Source organism: Trichosurus vulpecula, chromosome 2 (assembly GCF_011100635.1).
Source record: "Trichosurus vulpecula isolate mTriVul1 chromosome 2, mTriVul1.pri, whole genome shotgun sequence".
Classification (NCBI taxonomy): Eukaryota; Metazoa; Chordata; class Mammalia; order Diprotodontia; family Phalangeridae; genus Trichosurus; species Trichosurus vulpecula.
Window position 1 is genome coordinate 156,842,015 of NC_050574.1, and position 16,280 is coordinate 156,858,294.

Genomic DNA, 16,280 nt, shown 5'->3' on the forward strand with positions numbered 1-16,280 from the left:
AACTGTTGACTTGTGGTTAACCAATTGAAAACAAGAAGCAAGGTATAGTAGGAAGAATACTTGAACCGAGTGTCAAGAGACCTGGTTTCTACTTTTAGTTCTGCATTTCAACAAATATATTATTCAATTTGACAAACAATCTGTGCCTATTATAGTTGAGGTACTCAGGACACCCAATTTTTTTTAAAGTTCCTGATTGTAAAACAAATCCATTCTATTGGACAGATATAACATTCCAGTGCAGAAGGGAGAGAGCAGTTCAGATGAAGAACAGTAGTATCGCACAGGAGTAACAGTTAATGAAACTTTTGTTCTATTCACTAGAGGAGGAAGAAAACAAGGAACAATCTCAATATGTTGTCCCCATTGCCCTCATATGAGGGCAGCACCCAGTGGGGTCTGCCTTTGGTCATGCAATCACACAATGGCAGCCACTCTGGCCAAAGGCCGAAATCCCTTTTGGGCTCCAACTTGAGTTTTAGACAATGAACTAATATGGCCTGTCATCCATAAAGGAAGATAGTAGGATAATCATCATGGTGACATAAAGGTCTTTTCTGAATTGCCTCATAAATAATGTGGGCCAGGAAGCAGGAAACTGCGCCATCCAGCAAGAGGCTGGGGAAGGAGATAGGGTAATGTCCAGTCTCAGGTCATATATACATCCTGGGGTAGGGGTGGGGCAGCACAAAGGCCATATTAATCCACATTATTTTCACCAGCTCACAAATGTATATATGGACAAGTAAATAACAAGTAAAATTAAGGAGAAGGGAAGCATTAACAACATGAAAGAAAGGGATCAGGGAAAATTTCATGAAGAATGTGAAACCTAAGAAAGTCTTGAAGAATGGTAAGACTTCTGAGAGGCAGAAACGAGGCATTCCAGAAATGGTAAAAAAGCTTGCGCACTTGTGCAAAGGCAGGAGGTGAAAGGTCAAGTTGGAGAATATCTATTAGAACAATTTGATTGGAATGTAGAGTACACAAAAAAGGAAAACAATATAGAACAAGACAGTAAAGATAAGTAGGACTCAGATTGTATAGGTCTTTGAATTTTATCCTAAAGGTTGTAGGGAACCACTGAAGATTTTTGAGCAAAGAAGAAAAATGGTCAGACTTGTGCCTCGGGAAGATTATTTTGGAAACTAAGTGAAGGGTGGATTAGAGAGAAAAGAGAATAGAGACAAGGAGACCAATTAAGAGACCATTCTATGTAATGGAATATTACAGTGGTGTAAGAAATAACAGATGTAACAGATACAGAGAAGAATGGAAACAATTATACCAACTGATGCAGAGTGAAGTAGACAGAGCCAAGAAAACAATATGCACAATGACTGCAACAATGTTAATAGTCAGAACAATCACTCACAAAAAAAAACAAATGTAAATGTTGCAAAATTATCAAGAACAAGCAGGGCTCAAAAGAAGAGATCAGAGTAAGTACTCCCCCCCTGCCCCTTTGCAGAGATGAGAAGGCCACGTGTGGTATACATTCATTGCACATATTTTCAGATTTGGGGTGGGGCAGGGCAATTGGGGTTAAGTGACTTGCCCAAGGTCACACAGCTAAGTACATATGTCAAGTGTCTGAGGCCGAATTTGAACTCAGATTCTCCCGACTCCAGGGCTGGTGCTCTACTCACTGTGCCACCTAGCTGCCCCCTATTTTCAGATTTTTTAAATGTATTGATCAGCTATAGCGATTTTTTTGCTTTTCTGGTTTTTTTTTGGGGGGGGGGGGTCTTTAAAAAATACTATTTGCTGTATAGGATAACTCTCTGGAAGGAAAAGATGGAGGGATAGTGGGAGAAAATATGGTAATATGAAAAAAGACCTCAATAAAAGTTTATTTTTAAAAAGTAAAGACTTTATAATAAATCAACTGAGAGGTGGTGATGGCCTGAATTAAGGTCATAACTATGTGAATGGAGAGAAGGAGATGGATGTGACAGGACTAGGCAAATAAATGGAAATGAAGTAAAGAAGACGTGAGAATCTAAGGTGGCAGCAAGTATATGAACCTGAGAAAAGGGTACTGCCCTCAACAGAAATAAGCAAGTTTGGCAGAAGAATGAATTTAAAAGGAAAGATGGTGAATTCTGTTTTGTATATAAGTTTGAGAGTCAAGGTGGAATAAGGAATAAAGGAGATGGCTTTGGAATCAGAAAGACCAAGAGTCTAGTCCTACTTCTCTGGCATACACTGGCTGTGTGACTCACAAATCATTTAATGTCTCGGCGCCTTGAGCACTTCTCTAAATGGACAAGCATATGCCAGTCTGGGAGAGGGAATTCCCTCACCAGGGCCCTGTATACTCAAAGATGTGCTGGGTCCAGATTCAAACACAAGAGCTGATTGTTTAATTTGCAGTGGGAGTATTTACATCTCAGAAATCAGTAAACACCATAAATTAGGGCTTGATTTATTGTTTTGCTAATTTTCCATACTTAAGAAACTGAAGGAGAGAATGTGAATTATGCAGATTAAACTTAAAATTATGTTCTGTCTACATTTTTTTTCAGAGAGCATTGTTAAACATTTATCAGTACACTCCTGCCTATAATAATAAAGTCACATATTTGGTTTTAAAAGTCACATATTTGGGGAAGAGGAGGCAATGTTAATGAGTTATTCAGGTGGAGATGAGCTCCTAACTGAGCATGAGGTTTTGAGCATGTCTCTTAGCCTGTCTGGGCCTTATTCCCCTATGGAAGTTGAACTAGGTGATCTCTGAGTTGCCTTTCAGGTCTAACACTGTATGGGGAAATCATTCTTGAAGCTTTGCAAAAGATACGTGTAATTCTGCACTCCTTTGAAGGAGTTCACTCAGATGTGCGGTGTGACTTTGATGTCTTTCCAGATTTTCTGGAACCAGCTCTGCCCTTTCTGGTGTCTAACCGGTCTGAAAATTACCATGTATTCCTCTCAAAGATACCTTTTACTTAATTACCCACAGATAGGACACCTCTGAGCTACGTAAAAACATACAGGACATGATTATTGTTATAATGGCTTTATAATACTCCATTATTCTGAATTAACTTGCAACACTACTAAATTTATTGTCTGTAATGCATATTATATTATACGCTGTATGTTTAAAATTTTTCAGTCAGGAATCTTACAGCCTGTTCTTTTTATTCTCTGATGAATCTAATCCCTATACTTATGAATGTGACTTTGGGTTCTGCAGTTATGAATCCAAGTGAAAAGAATAAAAGGTCCTGCAGGAATCAGAAACTGCAAGACAGCACAGTGCTGTGACCTAGTGTCTGGGCAGCCAAAAAGCAAGGAAGACCTGGGTTCAAGTCCCACTTCTGACACATAGTAGCTGAAACTGACAAAAATCAGTGGACTGGTGGTCCAGTGGAGAAGGAGCTGTGATTTGGAGTCAGAGGACCTAAGTCTCTGAACTTTTCTGAGCCTCAGTTTCCTCATCCGTAAAAAGGTGGTGGGGAATGGGGAATGGGAAAGATATGGAATAGATGATTAAAGTCCACACAGCAACTAGATGGCTCAGTGGATAGAGTGCTGGACCTGGAGTCAAGAGGATCTGAATTCAAATTTGGCCTCAGATGCTAGCTGTGTGACCCTGGACAAGTTGCTTAATCTCTGTTTGCCTTAATCCAATGGAGAAGGAAATGGTAAATCACTCTAGTACCTTTGCCAAGAAAATCCCGTGGTCCACAGCATCCCGAAGAGTCAGACATGACTGAACAACTGAACGACAACAACAAAAGTCCTTTCCCACTCTGTTTCTGTGCCTAGGCCAGTCTCATAAATGCAAAAGGAAGGCCAATGTGACTGGGCCAGTCACTGAATTTCTAAGTTTCCTAGGCAACTTTAGACCACAAATTACAGAGTAGATATTGATCCACACTGGTAGTCAAGTTTTACCTTATGCTCTCTCTGCCCCCACCCTCCCCACATTCTCTGACGTAGGGTCATTGGCCCCCTTCCTGTTCCTCTAGCAAGACATTCACTCTCTTGGTATTTTATCTGGCTCTTCCCAATGCCTGGAATGTGCTCTTTCCTCATCTCCACCCCATGGTTTCCTTCCAGTAGCAATTAAAATCCCATCATCTACAGGAAGCTTTCCCCAATCCCCTTAATTCTAGCACCTTCCCTCTGTTAATTATTTCCTGTATATCCTATATATAACTTATTTGTATGTATTTGTCTCCCCCATTAGATTTTAAGCTCCTTGAGGGCAGGGACTGTCTTTTACCTTTCTTTGTATCCCTAGAACTTAGAGCAGTGCCTGGTATATAGCAGATGCTTAATAAATGTTTATTGACTGCCTGGAGGAATTCCTTTCATTGATAAAAATCACACACACAGAACAAAAGAAAAATAATGGAGCAGAAAGAACACTGGTTTTGGTGTCGGAAGATCTGGATTTGAGACATGGCACTGCTCCTTATTAGCTGTGGGACTTTAGTCGAGTCATTTAAGTCTTTGGGCCCTGACGGCAGGGTCCTCTGCCAGATGAGAAATGTAAACTAGATGGTCTCTAAGGTTTCTTTTAGTTTTAAGTGCAGTGGATAGAATGCCAGGTCTGAAGTCAGGAAGACTCATCTTCCTGAGTTCAAATCTGGCCTCAGATACTTATCAGTTACGTGACCCTGGGCAAGTCACTTAAGCCTGTTTGCCTCAGTTTCCTCATCTGTAAGAGGAACTAGAGAAAGAAATGGCAAACCACTCCAGTATTTATGCCAAGAAAACCCCAAATGGGATCTTCAAGACTTGGACGCAACTAAAAACATAAGCTTCTTCCTACCCACCATGTACCTCTTTACTGGCCTTTGGGTGAATTTATACATAATAAGAATAATGGCAGAATTCGAACTCTGGTCTTTCTGACTCCAAGTCCGGCTCACCAATTTATAGGACACAGCAAAAAATACACACACAGATGCTCAAAAAAACATCATGTCCTCCCAGGCCATTGTCTAAGTCACCATTATACAACTAGTCATTTTTTAAAATAATATTTTATTTTTCCTCACGTAAAGACATATAAAGATATGTAAAGACATCTTTTTAAAATTTTGACTTCCAAATTTTCTTCCTTCCTTCCTCACCTCCCCCCTCCCTTAGACGATAAGCAATTTGATATAGGTTATACATGTACAGTCATGCAAAACATATTTCCATATTTGTCATGTTGTGAAAAAAGACACAAACCCAAAGAGGGGAAAAACAGAAAAAAATAAAGTGAAAATAGTTTGCTTTGATGTGCTTCCAGACTCCATCAGTTCTTTCTCTGGAAATGGATGGCATTTTTCATCATGAGTCCTTTGAGATTGTCTTGGATCATTGCATTGCTGAGAAGAGCTAAGTCATTCATAGCTGATCATTGCACAATGTTGCCATTACTGTTCTTGTTCTGCTCATTTCACTTTGCATCAGTTAGTGTAAGACTTTCCAGGGTTTTCTGAAGTCTGCCTGCTCATCATTTCTTTTAGCACAGTAATAATCCATCACCATCATATACCAGAGCTTATTCAGCCATTCCCCAATTGATAGATATCCCCTCAATTTCCAATTCTTTGCCACTACAAAAAGAGCTGCTATAAACATGCTTGTACAAACAAGTCCTTTTTCCTTTTTTAAAAAAAATCTCTTTGGGTACAGACCTGGTAGTGTTATTGCTAGATCGAAGGGTATGTACATTTTAGAGCCCTTTGGGCCTAGTTTCAAATTGCTCTTCCAAATGGTTGGATCATAGAACTAATCATTCTTAAGTAACGATGAGAAATAGAAAAAAATCAACCAGAATGATTTGTGAATTTTTCAGTTTAGAGAATTCCCCCCACCAGCAAAGATTGTAACCTATCTTCAGCTATGACAAATACTAGGGAAATATCTGAAACTCAGAGATGTGATTTACCTAAGGTCACATAGCTAGTAAATGTAAGACACAGGATTTGCACTCAGTTCTTCCTGACTCTGAGAACAGGTCCCATCTATTATACCAGATTGCCATAAGGGGAAAAAAATCAACCCACGTGGCAAATGATGGGTATAGCAGATCCTGAAATCAAGTACCTTCTTGACATGCTATTGGCTTGAAAAAGAATTTATAGGTTCAAGAGTAATAGCTTGGTTGTTGTTATTCATCCTTCTTTTTCTAAGAGGGTCAATGACATTTTGAAGTAATGTCTTGACTTGTTCATAAACTGGATTTAAGTGAGGCAGAGTTACACAAAGTCGTCAGCCTCACTCTCTCTTCCGGAGTCATGGAAGTCCAATGGCAAGACAAAAGTTAAGATTACTGGAGATGGGCTCTGGGATGCAGTGGATGACACACAGTAGTTTCTTTAAAAGAGAAATGTTCTGTAACTCACAGATTTTACGGATTCATACTGATATGCCTTTGGACTCAGAATTAGAAAGGTTTTTGCCATAATAATGGGACAAATTACATCAAGTCAAGTCAACAAGCATTTATTAAACACTTAACTGGATGCCAGGCACTGTGCTAAGTGCTGCTCTACATCCTCCCCTAGTGAAGAATTTTGGGTCTGTGTAAGTCATACTGGGATCCACTAAGATACCTAACGCATATGTAGCACAACATACACAAATTAGAATATCAAATAATTAAAGAAATTAATAGAAAACACAGTCATATAGTTAACACAGCTAGTCTCCGTAGCAAAAGTTAAAACAATACAGTCACATGTATATGTTAATCTACCTCTTTTACATCAGAATTTCGTGTAGCTAACTAGAGTACACAAAACAATTGTTTTGTGTGAATAGCTTTAGTGACTAAAGAAAAAGAGCCAAAATTTGTTCCAAATATTTAATTTGTTACGATCTTGAATATTTTTTAAATGAGCCTATCCAACCAACAGAGTGGTTCTTCAGGGGAAAGTTTTTAGGATCAGAGGACCTGGGTCACAATTTCTCTGAACCTCAGTTTCCTTATTTGTAATATGGATGGGGTGGGGGAGGGACTAGGCAAATAAATGGATGTGAAATACAAGAGTCTAAAAGAATACCAAGCATCTGAACCTGGAGAAGTATATTGCCCTTAACAGGAATAGGGAAGTTTATGGAGAAATGAGTTTAGAGAAGAAGATGATGAATTCTTTTTTTGAGATTGAGTGAATCAAATGATCTCTGAAGTCCTTTCCAATTGCGGATCAGTGTAATTCTCTTACTAGACCAGTCTCATTGATGCAAAAGGAAGCTTACTGCTACTACAATGAGTCCCAATCCCTATGGAGTTTTGACACCTTGTAATTAATTGTTTATTTTATCTCTCACAGAGATCTGAAAATCATTGTTCTACAGGCTCCACATACTCATATGGGTGGTGGGAAGGAAGGAGGAAAGGAAGGAGTCATTCTCTTTCTTCTCTATTCTCTCTCAATCTCCAAAACCACTTCCTACTTGCACTACTCTTAAATAAGGAGAGGAATCTCATATGAATCGAGTAGATCCCCACATCTATAGGCCAATTCAATCAGAAGAGTCAGGCCCCACTGCATATGTCCAGGATGTGCAAGTCACAGTGATTTAATGCTTTCTCGGTTGGCTAATATTTCCTCTGTACTTACTCACAAGGTGAGATTTTTTACACCTGACTTTGGGGAATATCTTTCATCTTGGATTCTCAAAGACTCTTCCAACATTCATTAGTTGCGCTCCCCCCCTCCATTTCACAGCTGATGGGTTAAAACTCTAAGATTAATCACTCAGATCACACCAAGTTCTGCCTTGTGCAATAGCCTTCATCCAGCAGGCAATGGGGTTAGATTTGATCATCTGCCAAATTGTTTGATGTGACTCCTAAAGAACAAACTGACTGGTGGCATCAGGCAATTCTGTGCACATCAGAAAACACATTAGATTTGCAAAACAAGAAGACTGGACTACAAGATTTTCTATATTTAAATTTATGAGCCAACAATTCTAGAGTTACATAATCATGTAGGGTACCATCAGTGCACCAACCATGTTATATAATTTTGTTGTTGTTTAGTCATTTTTCAGTCATGTCTGACTCTCAATGACCCCATCTGGGACGTTCTTGGGAAAAGATACTAGAGTGGTTTGCTATTGCCTTCTCCAGCTCACTTTACAGATGAGGAAATTGAGGCAAACAGGGTTAAGTGACTTCCCAAGGGTCACCTAGCTAGTAAGTGTCTGAGGCTGGATTTGAACTCAGGAAGATGAATCTTCTTAACATAAGATCTGGCACTCTATCTACTACACCATCTAGCTGCCCATGTTACATGATAACACTAGCTAAAAACTTAAAGGAGACGTGAATGGTCATAATCATAGTAATTCACATTTAATACTCAAATGTGCCAATGGCGAGTCCTTGTCCTATGCCACTCTCGTCCATGTCCTCTCAATGTACAGGTGGCCCTTTATATATATGACATATTCATTACTTATCCTTCACGCTTACTCTGTGACCAGTTCATCTTCTGTTCTCTCGTATGTCACTTGGATGACATCTTTAACAGCGCTTCTTTATAATTCCTTGTGTGTAATGTGTTTCAGACCCCTCAAAGGGCAGCTAGATGGTGCAGTGGATAGAATGCCAGGTCTGAAGTCAGGAAGACCCATCTTCCTGAGTTCAAATCTGGCCTCAGATACTTATCAGTTACGTGACCCTGGGCAAGTCACTTAAGCCTGTTTGCCTCAGTTTCCTCATCTGTAAGAGGAACTAGAGAAAGAAATGGCAAACCACTCCAGTATTTATGCCAAGAAAACCCCAAATGGGATCTTCAAGACTTGAACCCAACTAAAAACATAAGCTTCTTCCTACCCACCATGTACCTATCTACCAACCTTTGGGTGAATTTATACATAATAAGAATAATGGAGAGGTAGCCTGGTATAGCAGATAGATAGGTGGCCTCTGAGGCAGGGAGTTCAAGTTCTGTCTCTGAAACATACTGGCTGTGTGATCCTGAGAAACTCACCTAATTTGTCATTGTTCCACACAGCTCTCTAAGGCCTCAAGTTGTAGAGAAGGTGAAACTCTGCATTGGGGTAGAGGAAGTTTGTCATTACATCACCCAGGCAGCTAGAAAGTACTATAGAGGTTACCTAGTAGAACTTATTCTATAAATGAGGTAATAGCAGGTCAATATTAGGGATAGATGGATGGATGGATGGATGGATGGATGGATGGATGGATGGATGGATGGATGGATGGACAGACAGATGGATGGATGGATGGATGGACAGGTGGATGGATGGATGGATGGATGGATGGATGGATGGATGGATGGAGAGACAGATGGATGGATGGACAGGTGGATGGATGGGTGGGTGGGTGGGTGGGTGAGTGGACAGACGGATGGACAGATGGACGGATGGATGGACGGACAGACGAATGGATGTATGAATGGACAGATGGATGGACAGGTGGATGGAGGGAATGGATGGATGGATGGATGGATGGATGGATGGATGGATGGATGGATGGACAGACAGATGGACAGGTGGATGGATGGATGGGTGGGTGGATGGATGGTTGGAAAGAAAATCATTTAAATAAATTAGTGAAAATGCTTGCTAGATTCAAAGCACTGTGCTAAGTTCTGGGTATATAAACAGAAAAGCAAGACAGACTGCTCTCAAGAAGCTAACATTCTAATTCCAATGCAAAATGGAAATGTCTCATGGTACTTAGAATATAGGAGCAACAGAGATGGAAAATCATCCTTAGAAATACCATTTCTGATGCCAAATCATTTGATGGTGCCAATGACTCTGGAGTGAAGGACTTTCTTTTCTGGATCTTGAGGAGCTCTGGTTGCTAAGGGAGTAGGCTGTAGCACTTGTGAAGAAGTTGACAGGTCACATCTCTATAGGAGCTGCTTCTGGGATGATAGCTGCAGGGTCCTGACTGGACTGCAAACAAGACCAGTAATCTATGGGATACTTGGCTACACTTGGCTTCCCTGTTCAATGGTGGCAAATGGTCAGCAGTTGGTATTGCTGGTGTCAACGAAAAGGGCTCCTTCTCCACAGTGGCTACTCCCTTTAATGATGGCCACAGAGCATGGACTAGATAGAAGACCAGTGGTATTGGGGGTACTGCAATTCCCAAAGTTGGATTTGGGGTCCTGGGCTATCTTCACTAGGGTCTGAGGTGAAGTGATGGCAGGATTGGTGATGGTAGTTTGGCTTACCTGGTACACACTTCCTCTTGTCTCTCCCTCAAGAGGCTTTGCTTCAACCCAGCCTTCCTGACTCTGAGGCTGCCTCTCTATCCACTATACCATGCTGCCTCTCACAGATCTGGACCAAGCTAGAATTGAGAAACAGAGAAAGCTGAGGGTAAGGGTGAATCAGGGAGGAGGATTAACAGAGCATGAACAGTAAAAGTACAAGGTAGCAAAGGATTTAAGGACATTGCCTTCTTAAGCTTTGTTCACTTTTGCCACAAGACACAGTCTTTGCTAGTTACTATAGAAGTGGACCAAGGTAGGCTCCTGTCCATGTCACCAAAGGGGCCACGTAATATGAGATCCAGTGTGCAAGTGGGTCAAGTGTCAACTACCAAATTACTTTCTGGCTAGCTCTGTAAACATGGGATGCTCAGATTTAATTCCAAACCTGGAGTTATTCCCACCCCTCCTTAGATAATATCTCTTACTAATTTGCTCCAGGATGGTTTCTAGACCAACTTACCTTTGCTATGCATTCATTTTGTTTACATTCTATGATTGGTGGATTTAATATGCTGTTTTATAATAAACTGAGATCAGTTTTGATTCTGGACATGTTAATGCCTATTATGTTGAGTTGAAATGGAAGGAAAGAAGGAAGGAAGAAAGGAAGGAAGGAAGGAAAAAAAGGAAGGAAGGAAGGAAAAAAGGAAGGAAGGAAGGAAGGAAAAAAGGAAGGAAGGAAGGAAGGAAGGAAGGAGCAACAGAATTTGAAGTGGGAAGCTATTAAGCTGGGCTGGAGGGACCCATTATTTTAGTAAGAGTCTTGCTCCATGGAGATAAGCAAATCACTGTCCATGTTACAGAATGACACAGCTGATGTCAATAACTCTTCGTACACCCCATTATGATTGGAACAGCCCATACACAGTGCATGACCAGCAGTGCAAATGGCAGGCTTATGAAAAGATGGGAGGACAAAAGGAAGGGCTGACAAGGGGTGATGGAATCGGAAGGATGGCAGCATGATATAGTGCCAGGAGCACTAAAATTTGGAGGCACAAGACCTATGTTTAAGTCATGGCTCTGGCAGTTACAAGTTATGGAATTATGAACATGTCACTTACCTCTCTTGACCTCAGTTTTCTAATATGTAAAATGGACATAGTGTTTGTACAACCCACCCCCACAAGGGCTGTGGTCAGGAAAAGCATTCTGTAAACTTTTAAGTATTACATAAATAGGAATTATTATTGTGGTCATTGTTATTGCCCTCTACAAAGCATAATCTCCTACCAGGGCAATTTTGAAGGAGAAACAGAATTCAAAAAGGGAGATTGGCTAATATTGGCTAACATGATTGAAGAGGTAAATGACAAATGTTGGAGAGGATATGGGAAAATTGGAACACTAATTCATTGTTGGTAGAATGGTAAAATGATCCAACCATTTTGAAGAGCAAAGAGTTATTAAGCTATCTGTGTCCTTTGACCTACCAACACCACTACTTGGTCTAGGGAAAAAGGAAAAGAACCTGTATGTTCTAAAATGTTTATAGCAACTTTCCTTGTGGTAGCAAAAAACTGGAAATTGCAGGGACGACCATCAATTAGAGGAACAAGTTGTGGTACTGTGCTATAAGAAATGATGAGCTCAATAACTTTAGAAAAACATGGAAAGACTTGCATGAAATAATGAAGAGCAAAATGAGCAGAACCAAGAGAACATTGTATACAGTAACAGCAATATTGTTTTAAGAACAACTTTGAGTGAATAAGTTATTTTGTCTATTATGATACCCAAATTAACCATAAAGGGCATATGAAAAAAGACACTATCAACATCCAGAGAAAGAACTGATGAATAGAAGTGTGTATAGGATAATTTTACTTAAATGTACCTATTCATGTCTAATCATAGCTATCTCTAGGGTGGAGGGGAAGAAAAAAAGAAATTTAAGTGATAATTTTGCTGTATATTTGAAAGGAATAGTAAGTTGTGCATAGTAGATTTGCAGTTTTATGTATGATTTCTTATTGTAGTATGTTATGGAAATGATTGTTTTATTCCATAAATTAAAAATAATTTTTGTACAAAAGAAAGAAAAGAGTCTACATTTTAACAGACCTTAAATGAAATTTATCTCAAGAAACTGTTGATCACTTTAGAAAGAACTCAAAAGAGATGGTAACGACAGTCTTAGATGCCAAAGAGCCTCAAGTTTGAGTTCACTTTATGATTTTCCACATGTCAAAGCCTGTCACCTTTAGACTCACCATCTGTAAAATGAGGATCATCACACCCACTTCCATCCCAGAGCTGCTCTGTATTAATTACTACCCTTTGAAGATGAAGGATTCTAGCCCGCCCTAAAACCTCCTGCAATTAGAGTCACCATTGGCTAAAGCAGAACTAACAGATTGTTTGGTGGTGCTATTTGTCTTCTTTAACCAAGGATGAAAGGGAACACTGGGACCACAGGGCATCCTCAGGGAAGAAGAGATTTGGTCAAAAAGAAAATGAGCTTTCTCCCCTTAATGGTCAACAAAGCACTCTTCGCCCATTTTCTCATTTGAACTTTATAGCAACCCTGTGAGGTAGATTACTAGTTTTATCTTTGTATTAGATGTGAGGAAACTGAAGTTCAGAGAAGGGAAATTGCTTGCCTGAGCTCCTGAAGCTAGTTAGTGGTAGGGCCCAGATCTTCTGTCTTGAAATAGAGTACTTTTCCCTCTCTCATATTCCACTCTGCTCTACTTCTCCTTTGTTCCTCTCCCCCTCCTCCCAGGAAAGGATAGCATGGTAGACATGCTTAGATTAATGAGATATTTCCTTTAAAAAGGTAATAATTTTTCTTTTGGCATCTTCCTTTCTCAGTCCAGGCCCGACAGGTGTCCCTGGTTTCACCATGGAGGAACCGGGCAGGTGTTCAAGGGCCCTACTAAAGAGGCTGTCCCGAGTTTCTGCTTAGACATAGACTCCAGCACCAAGGATTTCCTGTTGCCACAAATAATGTTCTGAGTAAAGGATCTAAAAAAAATCACTTCTACACAAGGGTTCTTGGAATGATACTAATGCAAAAGTACGATTTTTCCCACTATGAAGTGTTTGCTCCACTTCTTGACTTTTGAGAATAAAAATGACATCCCAAAAGATAAAAGTGAAAGAACAGCTTGGATGTTTTCCAAGCAAGGTACACTTCAGTTAACATACAAATGGGGCACTGAAAACCAGACTTACCATCATTCAGACCCTTGGGCATTTGGACACATAGGAGTAGCTGCTCCTGATATACAAGATGCTTATAAAAGATTTGAGGGATTAGGAGTAAAATTTGTGAAGAAACCTGATGAAGGCAAAATAAAAGGACTGGCATTTATTCAAGATCCTGATGGCTATTGGATTGAAATTCCAAATCCTACTTATATGATAACTCTCTTAGTTTTGCCAGGACAGTACAATTCTGAGATTTTTTTTAGAAGACATTTTGAAAATGGAGCGATATGATTCAAGGGTGCTACACTAAAGGAAGAATGCAGTATTTACATAGTCCTCCCCACTTGAAATTTGTTCTTCAGTTCTATTCATGACCCATTTTTGACTACATTTTACATTTGTTGTTCAGGTTTTAAAACATTACGTCTCTTCCCACTAATTGAAATAATGTATTTCCAGTTCTGTCCTTGAATGTAGTCATGCATCTTTGCCTTTTATAGAATAATTAGTACAGTTCCTTCTCAGAGGCTGATTTTGAATTAGCCCTTTATGCTTCCTGAACATCATTTCTCTTTACCTTTGAACTTTGTTTAACCATCATTTTCAAAAAAAGCATTTAATATGTTTGCATTGTGATGTCTTAAGGGAAGGTGTACACATTAAAATTTAATGTAAACTTCAAATGGAAAAACTGGGGAACTTGGTATAAAGTATTCATTGTGTCAAAGCAGATATCCTCAAATGCAGCTTTTTAAAATGCCATCAGGTGGACAAAAATATTTTAAGCAGTTATAAAAGCTTTTTTGAGATGAGTGGAAACTTTATTCCATTTAAGGTATGTTCATATAATCAGGATATCAATGATTAATTTTTTTAAAACTCTGCTTTTGAGATCATGCATCTGAAATGAGAACCTTAAAATACATCCTGATAAGTCTTCTACATGAAAGTGTTGGTTGGTTGGTTGTTGTCCTTCATACTCAAAGAGGACTAAAATGACAGTTCAATTGGAGAAACGACCTTTGTGTCCAGTACCTTATCTTGCTAAGTGATCTTCAGAATCTTCCTAAGGTAATTCAAATGGGAGCAATTCAGTATCTTGGCATGATGCTAGTATGTTGTCCAGGTGTCACAGGCATACAACAATGAAGTTAGCACAACAGCTCTGTAGACCTTCAGCTTGGTAGGCAGAATAATATCTTTTCACTACCATACTTTTCTTTGAGTCTCCCAAGCATTGAGCTAGCTCTGGCAATTCATGGTCAACCTCATCATCTATGTGTACTTCTTTGGAAAGTATACTGCCAAGGTAAGTGAATTTCACCACGGCATTCAAAATTTCTCCATTTGCTATAACTAATGGTTCCACATATAACTGGGGTGGTGTGGCTGGTGAAGAACATCTGTTTTCTTGATATTGTTAGGCCAGAATTAGCACGAGCAGCAGAGAATCATACATACATAAAAAGTGTACCATTAGAAAAAGTGAAAAGTTTTTTTTTCATCAGCCCACCATTGCTAGGTTGGTCTTCAGGCAATAGACACAATCTGCCTACTGGGCCCATATTTAAAGTCTCTCTCTCTTGGCATAGGAACTGCCTAGACTTATGTTCTGCCAGTATAGATTTCAGGAAACCAGAGTTGCCTCCACACCAAAATAAAGAATTTGAATAAATGGATACTTCTGCTTAGTGGTTGTAAATCACATTCATTGACCACTCAATACAGAATCTAATTAACACAGGAACTGCTCATTAGCAAATGCCTCTGCTAAATGTACTTCCCTATCAAACAAACATCTATTTGATCTACTCTCAAAATATAGCTGGTCTTAATGTTCATTATGGTCCTGTAATACAAAAATCCAATTTCATTGAGCAACAGATATTTTGCAAAATGTAGTAGATCCCTATAGGTCATTCCAGTAATGATCACACTCACACTATATGTCCAATCTATGATCAAATCTTGACATTCCCACCTTACAACATCTAGTATATATCCTCTTCTCTCCATTCGCACAGCCATGATCCTAATTCAGGCCCTTATCACCTTGCACCTGGACTATTGTGTAGTTTTCTGGTTGGTCTCTCTGCCTCAATTCTCTCCCTATTCCAATCCTGCCAATGTGAATTTTTTTTTCTAAAATGTTGGTCTGATGATGTCACCCCCACCTACTCAAAAAGCTCTAGGAGCTCCTTAATACCCCAAGGACAAAACTGGCTTTTTAAAGCTCTTCAGAACCTAGCCACTCTACTCACTTCCAGGTACTCTGTTCCAGCACCTCTGGCAACTCCTTGAACACAACACCATTGCCTATCTCTGTGATCAAGAACCAAGAGAACATTGTACACAATAACAGCAATATTGTTCTAAGAACAACTGTGAGCAAATAAGTCATTTTGACTATTATAAATACCCAAATTAACTAGAAAGGACAAATGAAGGAAAATGCTCTCTGCATCCAGACAAAGAACTGAAGAATAGAACATATTTGTATCTAATGTAGCCATCTCTATGGTAGGGGTTGGGGCAGGGAAGAGGAAGGGAAAAAAAAAAGAAATTCACATGATAACTTGATTACATAGTTAAAAGGAATAGCAAGTAATATGTAATCGATTTGCAGTTTCATGTGCAATCATTTTTTTATTACACTATACTATGGAAATGCTTGTTTTATTCCATACATCCAAAATAAAATAAATAAAACTAAAAAATACATTTTTCTTTGTCTTGCAAATTTTCATCTTATAGATGGATGTGCTGCAAATAAATCTTGACGGATTGCCTCATTTATAAATCAGCAGCAAATTCCCTCTACCTCAAAAATACCTTGGTAAATCTGTTGACAAATTCCTATAGTTGAGCTGGCTGTTATTAAGAATGATTTTATCATTCAGGGGTTGGGAA

General features: G+C 39.3%; 1 pseudogene; it reads left to right on the forward strand.

Moving 5' to 3' along the window:
• Positions 1-10,266: 10,266 nt before the first annotated feature.
• Positions 10,267-13,661, forward strand: LOC118836800 (annotated as a pseudogene).
• Positions 13,662-16,280: the final 2,619 nt, after the last annotated feature.